Here is a 14,057-nt window from a genome sequence, read left to right as displayed (position 1 = left end):
TCCGTTCCTGTATATTCATTTCTCTTCAGTCTCTGGCAAACAGAACTGTTTTTTACAAAATGTATTGTCATTGTTTGGTTGTTGAATGTTGTGACTCAAACACTAATCATGCAAAAAATGTAAAAAAATATCAGTGTTCAATGTCATTTTCAAACAGTTTTATCGAGTGCAAAATAAACTGAAACTCCTCTCAGATTGCACCATTAAACACATCAATTTCTCATAATTTCCAATACGAGAGGGGGAACCCCCTCTCGTGCTCTTGTTCCCCCTCTCGTGCTCTTCCCTTTGGGGTGTTATAAGAGTTTTCTTATTAAAAAAATTAAAAACGCCTCTCAGTTGCACCAGACTGTACCATTGCACACATCAATATCTTAAAAATTTCGGAGTTTCAGGCCGGAAATAATCACGACTCCCTTATATACAACGCATTACAAACTTGATGACCAACAAAAAAATTGCACTGCCACTCCATTTGAAAAAAAACATGGGGCCCGGGGGCACCGACGTCCTTTGTACCTCCTTACTGTTTATTATTTGCCATAAATGTGAAATTTGGCAAAAAGTCAAATTGTTTGGACATAAATGAAAGTTATTTGAACTGATTGGTTACTGCTCCAGCATAAGTTCAAGTGTGGATTCTAAGTATCAACAACCTTGATATGTATGAAAGTGAATTAAGAGATGGGACTCAATAGGATTAACAATCTCTAAAACAGAAACGGTGAACTTATATGATACAGAAGGGGAGAAAATTTAGCCACAAAACTATTGTAATATAATGGACGATGGCTAATCTAAACCAAATTACTTAAACTGGATTGTTGACATTGATTACACATGTATTTATTGTCCATCAAATAGAAAATAAATTTGGGCCATTGACTAAAAAACATTTGCTTGTTACACTCACCACACTTGTACTTAGTATTTGGAGTGTACACCTATCTACAATACAATGATAAAAAGTTTGGACTCTGTAGGTCAACAGTGCATCTTTTAATGTATGAGACTAAATAAGCTTACCCCTCAACTATGTATAGGCCAAAAACAATAAAGATCTTTGAGATTGCTGTAAATTGTTGAATCGCTACCCAAATGATCCACATATTAGAGGGAGATTCACTCTAAAAAGAGAATACAAAAAATTGTTAAAATATAAATGGTCAACTTTCAGAGAGAGTCAATTAAGGAAATTAGAAAGGGTTTATTCCGAAGACCGTAATGATTACTGGAAATTGTGGAAGGATATTTCAGGGAGTCATGTCTGTAAGAAAATTGACTCGTCTATCTCTCCTGCTGAATGGTTTTATCACTTTAAGCAGTTAGGTGATTTTTCTTGTGGAGAAACTGATAATGTTTCTAAACGTATCATATCTAAATTAACAAAAATGGACGCTGCCAATGAATATGATGTGAACTTTATTCTTAATTCCACATTTAGAGAATCAGAAATATTAAAAGCTTTGCGTAAATTAAAATCAAGGTAATCCCCAGGTGTCGATGGTATTTTGAATGAAATGCTAAAATATGGTGGTTCTTCCATACTTACTCCATTGTGTTCATTATACAATGTCATCCTCAGATCAGGAACATTTCCAAATGCTTAGAAAAAAGCATATTTGGTCCCTGTGTTCAAATCAGGTGATACATGTGATCCGTCAAATTACAGAGGGATTTCTATAAATAGTTGCCTTGCAAAACTGTTTACCTCTGTGTTGAATAATTATGCTTATAAACTTTCTTAATAGTAATGGTATTCTTTCGCCATTTCAGTCTGGTTTCAGAGCAGAGAGGAGAACTGCAGATAATCTTCTTGTTTTGCGTCCTGCTATCGATCAACATGTCTATGCGAAATTTTCTCAGTCAAGCTGTAGTCCCAGTCGTAGGTACCTTTATTGTTGTTTTGTAGATTTTCAGAAAGCGTTTGACAGGGTTTGGCGTACAGGTTTACTTTGGAAATTACAGAAATATGGCATTAGTGGTAATTTTTATAGACAACATTAAGTATTGTGTGAAAAGTAACAACTGCTTTACTGAAGAATTTGACTCCAATTTAGGAGTTAAGCAAGGGTGTAACTTAAGTCCAACTTTGTTTAATATTTTTAAATTAATTATAAATGATCTTCCCAGTACATTTGGTTTCAGTCAGGACTGTCCTATCAAACTTTGTAAACTCCTTATCAATTGTCTAATGTATGCTGATGATCTTTTATTGATTTCAGAATCTGTAACAGGCTTACAAAGCTGCTTAGATAAACTTCATAGTTTTTGTCGTGAATGGAAATTATCTATTAACATAAAGAAAACGAAAGGTATTGTGTTTAACAAAAGTAATCATCTTGTAAAAGGAGTTACACTCACTTATAATGGAGTGACTCTTGACTTAGTGAAAGAGTACTGTTACCTTGGTTTTGTCATTACCCCAAAAGGTAGATTCAAAGGTAATTTTCGTAATCTTAAATTGAAGTCAATGAAAGCTCTTTTGAGCCTTCTTAAGGGCCTTCAAAATGGTTCACTTTCTGTAAAAGTTGCATTATCACTCTTTGATAGTTTAATTGTTAGTCCTTTGGGCCCTATGGGCCCAAACTACTAATGTGATGGCGCGGCCCAAAAAGCCCAATGTAGTGGGCCGTATGCCGTGGACGCAGGTATCTCAAAAACGCTTCAGTAACTTTTTCTGAAATTTGGTCTGATGGTCACTTGGGTATAATGTATCTCTAACAGTCTTTTTTGTTTTTTTGATTGATTCATTTTAAAGCAAATTTTTTAGCTTTTTTGTGAAACCACTATTTTCAATTTTTCCTCAAAACCACTGATTTGATTATTGTGATGTTTGGCATGGGTGTTTGTATAGTTGAAATGCCGTCAGAAATATTCAAAATTTGGTGATACATGCCTTGTATTATTTTTTAACAATATTTTTAGTCATTTTTATTTTATATTTACTTGATTTTTACTCACTTTTGCTAAAGCTATCGTCTGCGCATGCGCAAAAATGTAGGACAAAATCTGAGTTGAAGACTCGAAACGGACGCCATCTTGTTTCTCGGTCCGGTCATATTTTTTACGTTTTAAACGTTTCACTGTGTATTTCAATATGTTTCATAGTTATGAAGTTGACAGTGATGCACTTTTGCGGCTGTCGTGTATATTTTGGTACGAAGGGCGCCTTTGATCGACTGAAGAATGATGGCCTCCGTAGGCGATAATCGCTGGTACCGGCAGGCACACAGGTGCCTGGGTTGCCGGTGTACATGCATAGAGAGATGTGTGCCTGGGTTGCCGGTGTGCATAGAGAGAGATTCCTGCATGTACGCCGGCAACCCAGGCACCTGTGAATTTAACATGCTAATCGTGCATCATGAACTTCAGCATCCCGGGTGCTGTCAAGAACTTCCGTCTGTCAAGACTTCCGTCTGTCAAGATCCGTTGACGGCATGCCACTGTGATGGGTCATATCATAAACTGGTGGGGGTGTTCATGGCTCAGGTTGAGGTGTGGGAGAACGATTTTGAGCTATGACAAAAATCAAAACATCAAAAGGGACTTAGCGGCATAGCCACAGTGTTAAGCCTTTCTCCAAGGTTTCTTAGTTGACTACAATCTATTACAGACTACTGAGCTGACGTTAGGGGTACTCACTTTGTGTTTGCTCACTCTGTGAGCGCTAGTGTTTGGTACTGAGTTGCGTGGATATCCCCTCATGGCCTCACGTAATCTTGGCCTTTTGCATAATCTGCAGAGATGATCATATGCCTCCGAGTCTGAAAACTGTCATTGTGTAAGCCTGTCGGCATTTTCCTTGCATTTTTTCTCATTTAATTTTGCAAAATATCGGCGAGTACCTCAATATTTCAAGATAACCCTTTCTTCCCAATCGTTTCCTGGAGTTTCAGAGTCATATGAACGAAAATGAGTGAAAGTTTTAGACAGGAAAATCGGACGTCGGCCATGTTCAATGTTTACAGTACAATCAGAAGTTTGCGTGGAGGAATTAACCAACAAACACAGGAGTGTTCATGATGCCCGCCCTCTAGAGGCAGACCCTCCTATATGAAGTACCACATTTGATGCTTGTGGAAAGCTTGACCACACAATGGAGCATTTAAACTTTTAGAAAATGACAAACTGAAGAAGGTATTCAGAAAATGTCAAATACTGAGGAGAAATGCGCAAATATTCAAAATAAACAGGTTAACTGATTGGTCAGCTATAAAAAACAATGAAAATGTTTATGATCAAAAGTTTTTGAGATGCGCACATTTTAACAAATACAGAAATTATTAACATTATAAATATAAGACCAAACTATTTTTTCAGGGATGGGACAGGTTGGAAATGAGGGGTGAGAGACAAAGGCACTCCTATTGCTGCATGTGGATGCAGCCACACCATTTCATTTACAGCATACTTATTCACTGTGTTTTGTTCAAGTTCCATCTGACTGTCATACAAGGATAACATAAGCAAATCAAATCAAATTAGAATAGGATCAATGCTGTTGTGTGGATTTTGCTGAACATGGCTGATATTTCGCCCTATATATTTGGTATCCAGCAAAGGATATTTTGATGTAAAGTCAAAATTAACACTACATTGCTGACAATATATTTTACCGTTTCTGCATGAATTTTTCTTTTTTAAATTATAGTATATTAGTACTTCAAACAGATTAACAGTTATCGTGATGTCAACCCATAATTTTACACCACAAAGACTGTAATTCTGCCAATTTTTTTTGTTTTTCAGTCATTTTATAAATTTTGCACTGCACAAGATGATTGAACAAATTGCAATGTTTGAATTTGTAAACTCAAAGAATAAAATCCTTTGGTCACAAATTAAATTATTTTTTGAAAAGAAATTTACTCTTAAACACTTTTAGCATATATTCTTTACAGGTCATGTATTTCAAGGAAAATATGCCTATTAAAAACAGTAATTTCTTCACTTTCAATTTTTTTTCAATACTATGACAATTATCAGCCATGAGGTTATACAAACACAAGACCAGATAGGCGTTTTTCATCATTTCCACAGGACTCTTTGGAAAATCCATTAAAAACAGTTAAAAGTGACTGGAAATGATCACTTGGTATACATTTAATTTACAGATGCCAGGTTGTGTATTTCACATGCACTCAGGTCAGTAAGGAAGTGCGTCATTACTATTTTGGACTGTTAATTCTTATTTCTGAATTGTTTAACTTTTTTCCACATTGAACTATCTTTAGGCAGTTTATACAGTAGCTTAGAATTTCTTTGATTGATGTATTTAATCATCTTTTGGGTTCTTTGGGTCCATATCCCACCTCATGCCCCTACATCATCAACTATTTACCAACAACTCCATGCCAACAACCAATTACCTGACCTGGCCACACATTAGAGAAGGTACAGCGTCATTGACGGTATTTTTATTTAATTTTAATGGGTTTGTTTCAGCGTCAGGTTGATTTTTCGTAGTGTGAAACTTTTACTTCATTATGAATTTCTATGGAAGACAGCAACATTGCTATTGACATCTCTGACAATCTTGATCAAGTACATAGCAGTTTCATAGAAAGTTTATAGAGATTTAGCTATTTCAATTGTTAAAAAGCTGTTTTACCAAGATGTTTACCCGCGGTCAAAAAACTTACTGTATGTTCTTTAAATTTCAATATGCAAGCTGGTCGAACTTATGATTATGTGCAATAAATTTATGTCATGAAATGCATGCTTCATGTGCATTCAGGTGATCTAGTTAAAATATCTTCTTTGGTATCAGCGTATCGAAAAACATAATGACATAAGCTGGAAATATATGAGTATTCTCAGTTAGTCGAATCCGAAAGCGAATCCGAAACTGAGTCCAACTTCAGCATCGTCATCCATTTTCACCTGATCTCCGAACCCGAGTGTGTTGTGTGACTGTCAGACTGACCGGTGTGCTTAGCAAAGGACCTTGAGAGGATGAAGAAAATATTCCCATAGCTTATTCTCCGAATCTTCTACACGGCTGGACAGTAGTGATATTCTGAATAACATATTCAGCGAAGGAGATTGACGAATTCAATGTCAGTGTCACCATGACAGTCCATCTTTCCGTGTAAACTTTGTAAGGCTCGTAATCAGTGTGAACACGCGGATATACATTAGTTCGTGAATACGACGCCAGAGAAACCACCTCAAATTAACCCAGTGTTCCCGTTGTTACCTGAACAAATCGTTGACGGTCGCACTGTTTATGTATGGTCCCAAATGACTGTTGTGACTCGTTGAATAAGTTTAACAACAGTTGAACAGAAAGATGAAAAACCAAATCGTAATCTTGTTTCTGGTTTTGTTCGTTGTGAGCTCGTCACACCGGAATAACACAGGTGCCGGCGACCGTTGTTTTTGCAAGGTGAGTTTGCTTTTACATAGCTGTAAAATTGTAGCTCCCGACGTGAGGCGGTCGGTGACTTTTGGGTTTTGCGACCTTGCTCATACCATGGAGGTAGCAATCTACCTCCATGTTGAAGGCCCTGTAGCGTTCAAAATAAGCGCGTCGCAGATGACGCGGCATTTTGATGTGAAATCCCACATATTTTCTGCATTTGGTCGTACCGATTTATCACTACTGAAGACTAAACACTATACTACATTAACCTTGTCGTTTATGGGGTTTTGTATTAGTTCAAACACATCGATCGCGTTCCCAAAAACATTGAGCGTGTTTTAGGGAGCCGCCATACCGGAAGTTGCTAAGCTGAGGTCTGGAAGGTCGCAGACGCGATTATGTGGCACAAGACCACTAATTAATTTTCCATAGGCCGCCACAGTAGCGTTGTGCTAAATTTTCGTATTTTAAAGTGGTTAGAAAGGGTATTTTTTATCCCAAAGGTTCATGTTATTAAATTTAATTTCTTCATAGCAGCACAGTCCCTCTATGATAGGAGCTATGGCGCGTCCAGTAGTTGGTGAAAATGCATGTTTCACATGGTTGAAGCATGGAGGTAGTCATGGTTGAAGCTAACGTGCTATGGGCAACTGTATGCTATCGTAAAATAGGGAGACGCTTTATTTTTTTTTGCTTCTCATCTCCAGAGGAATACTCGGGCAGGGCGGGCGGTCGAAATTAAAAAAAAAAAAACAAGTACCAAAAAAACTTTGTTTCAGTTCAATGTTCTGTCCATTCAGTCTCTACAATTTTTAAGTACAAAAAAACTGTGTATTTGTTTCAGTTTAATGTTCTGTCCATTTACTGTCACTGCAATTGCTTGTCTTCCAGTTCAGTGTTCTGCACTCTCTGTCCTTTCAGTCTGAGTCGCTGCAATCTCACAATTTGATGACGATGGTGCTGTTGCTGGGATGATCGCCTCAGAGGCGGTGCAAATATAAAAAAGTTTTTTATTTTTATTTTCATGTCGGAGCTGAAATTTAGGGTCGGTCGGGAGGTGAGAAACACAAAAATAAAAAATGTCGCCCTTATAGAACCCAAACGTGTAAGGCAAACGTGCATCACTAAACACAGTAGAAGTCTGCACGTTAGACATTTTAGACACGTTAGGTCTTAAGATGGTAAGTTGGCATGTTACAAGATAAATTTGCACGATTGGCATGATAACATTTTGACTCATGATACTGTGTATGTTCAGCATGGAAGCATTAACATTGAAGTACAGAAAAGTTCTCTTCTTCCCACTAGTGAATTAGCAAAACAGACATGTTTCGAACAAATCACTTGTCCTTCATTAATGTCCACACTTGATCTGACAGAAAGATCCAAATGCAGGCATTTAAACAGCTGGAGGTGTGAACAAACTTGAGGTGTGAAAACGTTTCATTGTCATGGAAAATGTGGCAGGATGTCATCATAGATGGGTGGGATCTCATATTTTCCAACATTGGCATTGAGTGTTGGATTGTTTACATTATTGTACATGGCCTCTAATAATCTTCTTTTGTCCACGTGTTGTTCTTTATCGATGACTTTGATGTTCAAGGAAGACAATTCTGGAGGTTTGTGTTTACTTTCTGAATATGCTGTTGGATAGCTGATTGATCTTTTTTCTTGTGTTCTTCAAAGCGTTCCCTAAGAGGTCTGCTGGACTCCCCTATGTAATAGGCATTGCATCCCGGTTTTGCACAATCTATTTGGTAGATGACGTACTACCATATTGTACAAAAGTGTTGTATTGAAGTCACAATGAGTGAATCTAAAAGAAGTTATTGTATACAGATCTTGTAAACAGCCAGTCTTTCAGTTTCAAGATGCATGATAACATAAGTACATTCATAATAAGTGTCTGTATAGTCAGTAAACTTTGCTGCTGAATCCAACAAGGTCAGGTTATAAGTTACCAGTGTTGGCGCTAGGAATTTTTTCATTGTAGCCACAGTCTGTTAGTGTGGCTAAAATGATCAATTTTTGTTTAGGGACCGTCTCAGATTGTCGCAGAAGTTCAAAAAACGAAATTCATTCGTTTAGGGGGAAGGGGGTTTGACCTCCATTCAATTAGTGAACTTCACTTTCACACTTTTATTTTGTGATCACAAGTTTTCGTGTGTTTATTAGTCCCCACGGACACCGTCCGGGGGGACTTATAGGTTTGGTCATGTCCGTGCGTGCGTGCGTGCGTGTGTGCGTGCGTCCGTCCGTTCACGCAGATATCTCAGAGATGCAAGAAGCGATTTCATTCAAACTTGGTACAAGGATTACTACATATGTCATACAGATGCACGTCTATTTGTTTTGTGATACGATCCAATATGGCCGCCAGGCGGCCATTTTATTACGATTTTTTCATGTACAGAGCCATAACTCAGACATGTTTCAACCGATTTTATTCAAACTTGGTACAAGGACATTGACCAATGTCATAGATATGCACGTCAATTTGTTTTGTGATACGATCCAATATGGCCGCCAGGCGGCCATTTTATTACGATTTTTTCATGTATAGAGCCATAACTCAGACATATCTCAACCGATTTTATTCAAACTTGGTACAAGGACATTGACCAATGTCATAGATATGCAAGTCAATTTTTTTTGTGATACGATCCAATATGGCCGCCAGGCGGCCATTTTATTACGATTTTTTCATGTATAGAGCCATATCTCAGACATGTTTCAACCGATTTTATTCAAAGTTGGTACAAGGACATTGACTAATGTCATAGATATGCACGTCAATTTGTTATGTGATACGATCCAATATGGCCGCCAGGCGGCCATTTTATTACGATTTTTTCATGTACAGAGCCATAACTCAGACATGTTTCAACCGATTTTATTCAAACTTGGTACAAGGACATTGACCAATGTCATAGATATGCACGTCAATTTGTTTTGTGATACGATCCAATATGGCCGCCAGGCGGCCATTTTATTACGATTTTTTCATGTACAGAGCCATAACTCAGACATGTTTCAGCCGATTTTATTCAAAGTTGGTACAAGGACATTGACCAATGTCATAGATATGCATGTCAATTTGTTTTGTGATACGATCCAATATGGCCGCCAGGCGGCCATTTTATTACGATTTTTTCATGTAAAGAGCCATATCTCAGACATGTTTCAACCGATTTTATTCAAAGTTGGTACAAGGACATTGACTAATGTCATAGATATGCACGTCAATTTGTTATGTGATACGATCCAATATGGCCGCCAGGCGGCCATTTTATTACGATTTTTTCATGTACAGAGCCATAACTCAGACATGTTTCAACCGATTTTATTCAAACTTGGTACAAGGACATTGACCAATGTCATAGATATGCACGTCAATTTGTTTTGTGATACGATCCATTATGGCCGCCAGGCGGCCATTTTATTAGGATTTTTTCATGTACAGAGCCATAACTCAGACATGTTTCAGCCGATTTTATTCAAAGTTGGTACAAGGACATTGACCAATGTCATAGATATGCACGTCAATTTGTTATACATATATACGTCAATTTGTTATGTGATACGATCCAATATGGCCGCTAGGCAGCCATTTTATTACGATGTTTTCATGTACAGAGCCATAACTCAGATATGTTTCGACCGATTTTATTCAAAGTTGGTACAAGGAGATTGACTAATGTCATACATATGCATGTCAATTTGTTATGTGATACGATCCAATATGGCTGCCTTGCGGCCATTTTGTTACGACTTTTTCATGTACAGAGCCATAATACTCTCAGGCATATCTCAACCGATTTATTCAAAGTTGGTACAAGGACATTAACCTATGTCATACATATGTATGTCAATTTGTTTCATGATATGATCCAATATGGCTGCATGGCAGCCATTTTGTTACAATTTTTTCGTGTCCTTAGCCAAAACTTGGGCATGTCTCAACTTATTTTATTCACCAATTTTAATCATTGTACAAGGACAGTGACCTATGTCATACATATGCACATTGATTTGTTTTGTGGCCATTTTTTTCCGATTTTTTCATGTCTGGAACCATAACTCAGACATGTATCAAGCGAATCTATTCAAAGTTGGTACAAGGACATTGACTTATTTATGTATGTCGATTTGTTTCACGAGATGGTCCAATATGGCCACATGGTAGCAATTTTGTTATGGTTGTTTCATGTCGAGAGCCATAACTCTGGCAAGTCTCAACTGATCTTATTCAAAGTTGGTACATGTACATTGACTTACGTCATACATATACGTATTGAGTTTTGAAACAGTAAGATCAAATATTGCTGCATGGCGGTGATTTTGTTACAATTTTCAAATGTACAGAGCCATAATCAGACATATTTCCACCAGTATCATTCAAAGTTGGTACAAGGACATTGACCTACGAGTATTTCATACATATGCTCGTCAATTTGTTTCACGTCATGTAGCAGTAACATATCAATTATTGAAGTTTTGTAAGTAGGCTGATATGTCAAGAAATATGTACTGCATCAATTCATGAAACTTTATACAGATGATAACTGATGTTAAGCTCACATTGCTTTAACATTGAAAAAGACATTTATCAGTGTCATTTTAATTAATTTGTAATTGCATAAGTAATGAACTTTCCTAATTAGGGTGATATAGCCATAAATTAATACAACGTCAAATGTGATGAAACTTGATACAGATGTTGATCTCATAGTGTTGTAAATACTGCATCAAACTTAATGAAATATGGTACCAGTGATAATCTGTCAAGTGTTAGAATTGTGTGCACAAATGTTTTGCACATCCTGTTGATTAATTCCTAGTTGACTCATTTTCTGAACTTTAGGATGGTGGCCTACATTGGTTTTATGTTTTCATCACCATGGAACTCATTCTTGGCCATTGAGCGTCATCTGTATCAAAGTATTTTTATCACAGCCCTAATTAATGAAGAGGACTCTATCCTCTCTGAGGACATGTAATCAAAGTACCCATTAACAAGTGGGGACTGTGTCATCAACGATGACTTGTTTTAAATTAAAGAAAAACTGCACACTCTTGCCAACAAATTTGTAACTGTTTCCATCTCGTTTGTGCCACAAACACAATTTACCAATAATAACATTGTATTCTAAACCTTTCATTCATCAAATTATACAAAGACAAAAGTATCATTTTTAGCTCCGCTGTCAGCGACGCGGAGCTTATCAAATAGGTTGATTTTCCGTCGTCGTCTGCCGTCGTCCGTCGTCGTCGTCCGTCGTCGTCCGTCAACAATTGCCTTCTCCTCTGAAACTGCAAGTCCAATTGCTTTGAAATTTTATATGCAGTTCACTTTGGGTGACCTCACTTAAGTTTGTTCATATTGTGGTGAAATTTGCATATTTGTATTTTTGGGGCAATTTTTGGTGTTTTTGGTAAAAAAATCTTCTTCTCTGAAACCACTTGTCCGATTGCTTTGAAATTTAATATACAGTTTACTTAGGGTGACTTCAGTCAGATTTGTTCAAATCGTGATGAAATTTGCATATTTGTATTTTTAAGGCAATTTTGTCATTTTTGGTAAAAAAATCTTTAAAAATCTTCTTCTTCAAAACTGCCGGTCAGATAGCTTTGATATTTGGTACATATGTCTGTGGGGATGATCTATTTCAGATTTTTTCAAATTGTGCAGAAATATGCAAATTTGCATTTTTGAGGTAATTTCTGCCATTTTTGGTCAAAAAATGTGTATTTCCAAAACTACTCATCTGATAGCTTTGCAATTTGGTATACAGGTTCCTACAGATAACCTTAATGATAATTGTTGAAATTATGATGAAATCTGCAATTTTGTAATTTTGGGGCAATTTTTGCCATTTTTGGTCAAAAAATGTGTTTCTCAAAAAGTACTGGTCTGATAGCTTTGAAATTTGGTATACAGGTTTCTACAGATGAGCCAAGTAATATATATTGAATTTCTGATGAAATCTGTAATTTTGTATTTTTGGGGCAACTTTTGCCATTTTTGGTCAAAAAATGTGTATTTCCAAAACTACTAATCTGATAGCTTTGAAATTTGGTATACAGGTTTCTATAGATGAACTAAATGATATTTATTGAAATAGTGATGAAATCTGCAATTTTAAATTTTTGGGGTAATTTTTCCCATTTTTGGTCAAAAAATGTGTTTCTCAAAAAGTACTGGTCCAACAGCTTTGAAATTTGGAATACAGGTTTCTAAAGATGAACTAAATTTGATCTTTTGAAATTATGATGAAATCTGCAATCTTTATTTTTGGGGGCAATTGTTGCCATTTTTTGTCAGAAAATTTTATTCTCAAAAAACTACTCATCAGATAGCTTTGGTTGACATGTTCTTAGAGATGATTCGATGTGATATATTCAAAATATGATGAAATCTTCAATCGTGTATTTTTGCAGCTTATTTTAGCCACTTTTTTCTGGCCATAGCATTGAGCTATCAAAGATTTCCACCTTCTCCACCAACATGTGTCAAAAATAGTTATTCTCTACATAAACACAGCGGAGCTATATCGGCCGCTAGGTCGCTTGTTTTTACCTTCTCGTGTCTATTTATAGACAGAGAAGGTATTAGAGTTGAAAACCAGTATGCTGCTGTCAAGTACTTCCGTCTGTCAAGACTTCCGTCTGTCAAGATCCGTTGACGTCATGCCATTGTGATGGGTCATATCATAAACTGGTGGGGGTGTTCATGGCTCAGGTTGAGGTGTGGGAGAACGATTTTGAGCTATGACAAAAATCAAAAGGGACTTAGCAGCATAGCCACAGTGTTAAGCCTTTCTCCAAGGTTTCTTAGTTGACTACAATCTATTACAGACTACTGAGCTGACGTTAGGGGTACTCACTTTGTGTTTGCTCACTCTGTGAGCGCTAGTGTTTGGTACTGAGTTGCGTGGATATCCCCTCATGGCCTCACGTAATCTTGGCCTTTTGCATAATCTGCAGAGATGATCATATGCCTCCGAGTCTGAAAACTGTCATTGTGTAAGCCTGTCGGCATTTTCCTTGCATTTTTTCTCATTTAATTTTGCAAAATATCGGCGAGTACCTCAATATTTCAAGATAACCCTTTCTTCCCAATCGTTTCCTGGAGTTTCAGAGTCATATGAACGAAAATGAGTGAAAGTTTTAGACAGGAAAATCGGACGTCGGCCATGTCAGTGTTCTCCCTAGGATCAAGGGCAAGCATGTCGGAAATTTGCATAAAATTTACATAATTAATATGCATACATTAACATATATTTAAATACATACACACATAAAAACAGTCACTGCAAATTGTAGTCATTTAATATGCCTTTTATTTCACTTACACACTGCTGCATGAACATACATATCAGGGGCACCATGAACTGAAATAAATTCATACAACAGTCCAACTTCAGTTGTAAAAATTCAACTCGTACTCTCCTTGCATGGAGAAACATTTGCGATGAAACATTGCGTCACTTGTTTACGAAATTATACAGAGCAACGAAGCCACACAATCAGGGCTGTGTACCCCAGCGAGTTTTTGAGCACATATAACACGTTACGGTCACGGTCCCAATGAATAGAGGAACTGTTACGGTTTACCATAACAGAAAATTCAGACGTATTTACACGGATGATCGTCACCAAAATCATGAAACACCTGTCGTTTTAA

At 37.0% G+C, this 14,057-nt stretch overlaps 1 protein-coding gene across 2 annotated transcripts in view; it reads left to right on the top strand.

Moving 5' to 3' along the window:
* The first annotated feature begins 5,859 nt into the window (after window positions 1–5,859).
* LOC139144580 (ERO1-like protein beta) overlaps window positions 5,860–14,057 on the top strand; it is a 306,244-nt gene continuing 298,046 nt past the window's right edge. The window contains exon 1 of one of the 2 annotated variants that reach the window (XM_070715304.1): window positions 5,860–6,391. The gene's annotated coding sequence lies outside the window, so the exon portion shown is untranslated. The remainder of the gene's footprint in view (window positions 6,392–14,057) is intronic. The other variant, XM_070715305.1, reaches the window with a different exon arrangement.

The sequence above is a fragment of the Ptychodera flava genome, chromosome 11 (assembly GCF_041260155.1).
Source record: "Ptychodera flava strain L36383 chromosome 11, AS_Pfla_20210202, whole genome shotgun sequence".
NCBI classification, from domain to species: domain Eukaryota; kingdom Metazoa; phylum Hemichordata; class Enteropneusta; family Ptychoderidae; genus Ptychodera; species Ptychodera flava.
The sequence above is the reverse complement of the archived record's forward strand: the minus strand, read 5'-3'. Positions and strand labels throughout refer to the sequence as shown.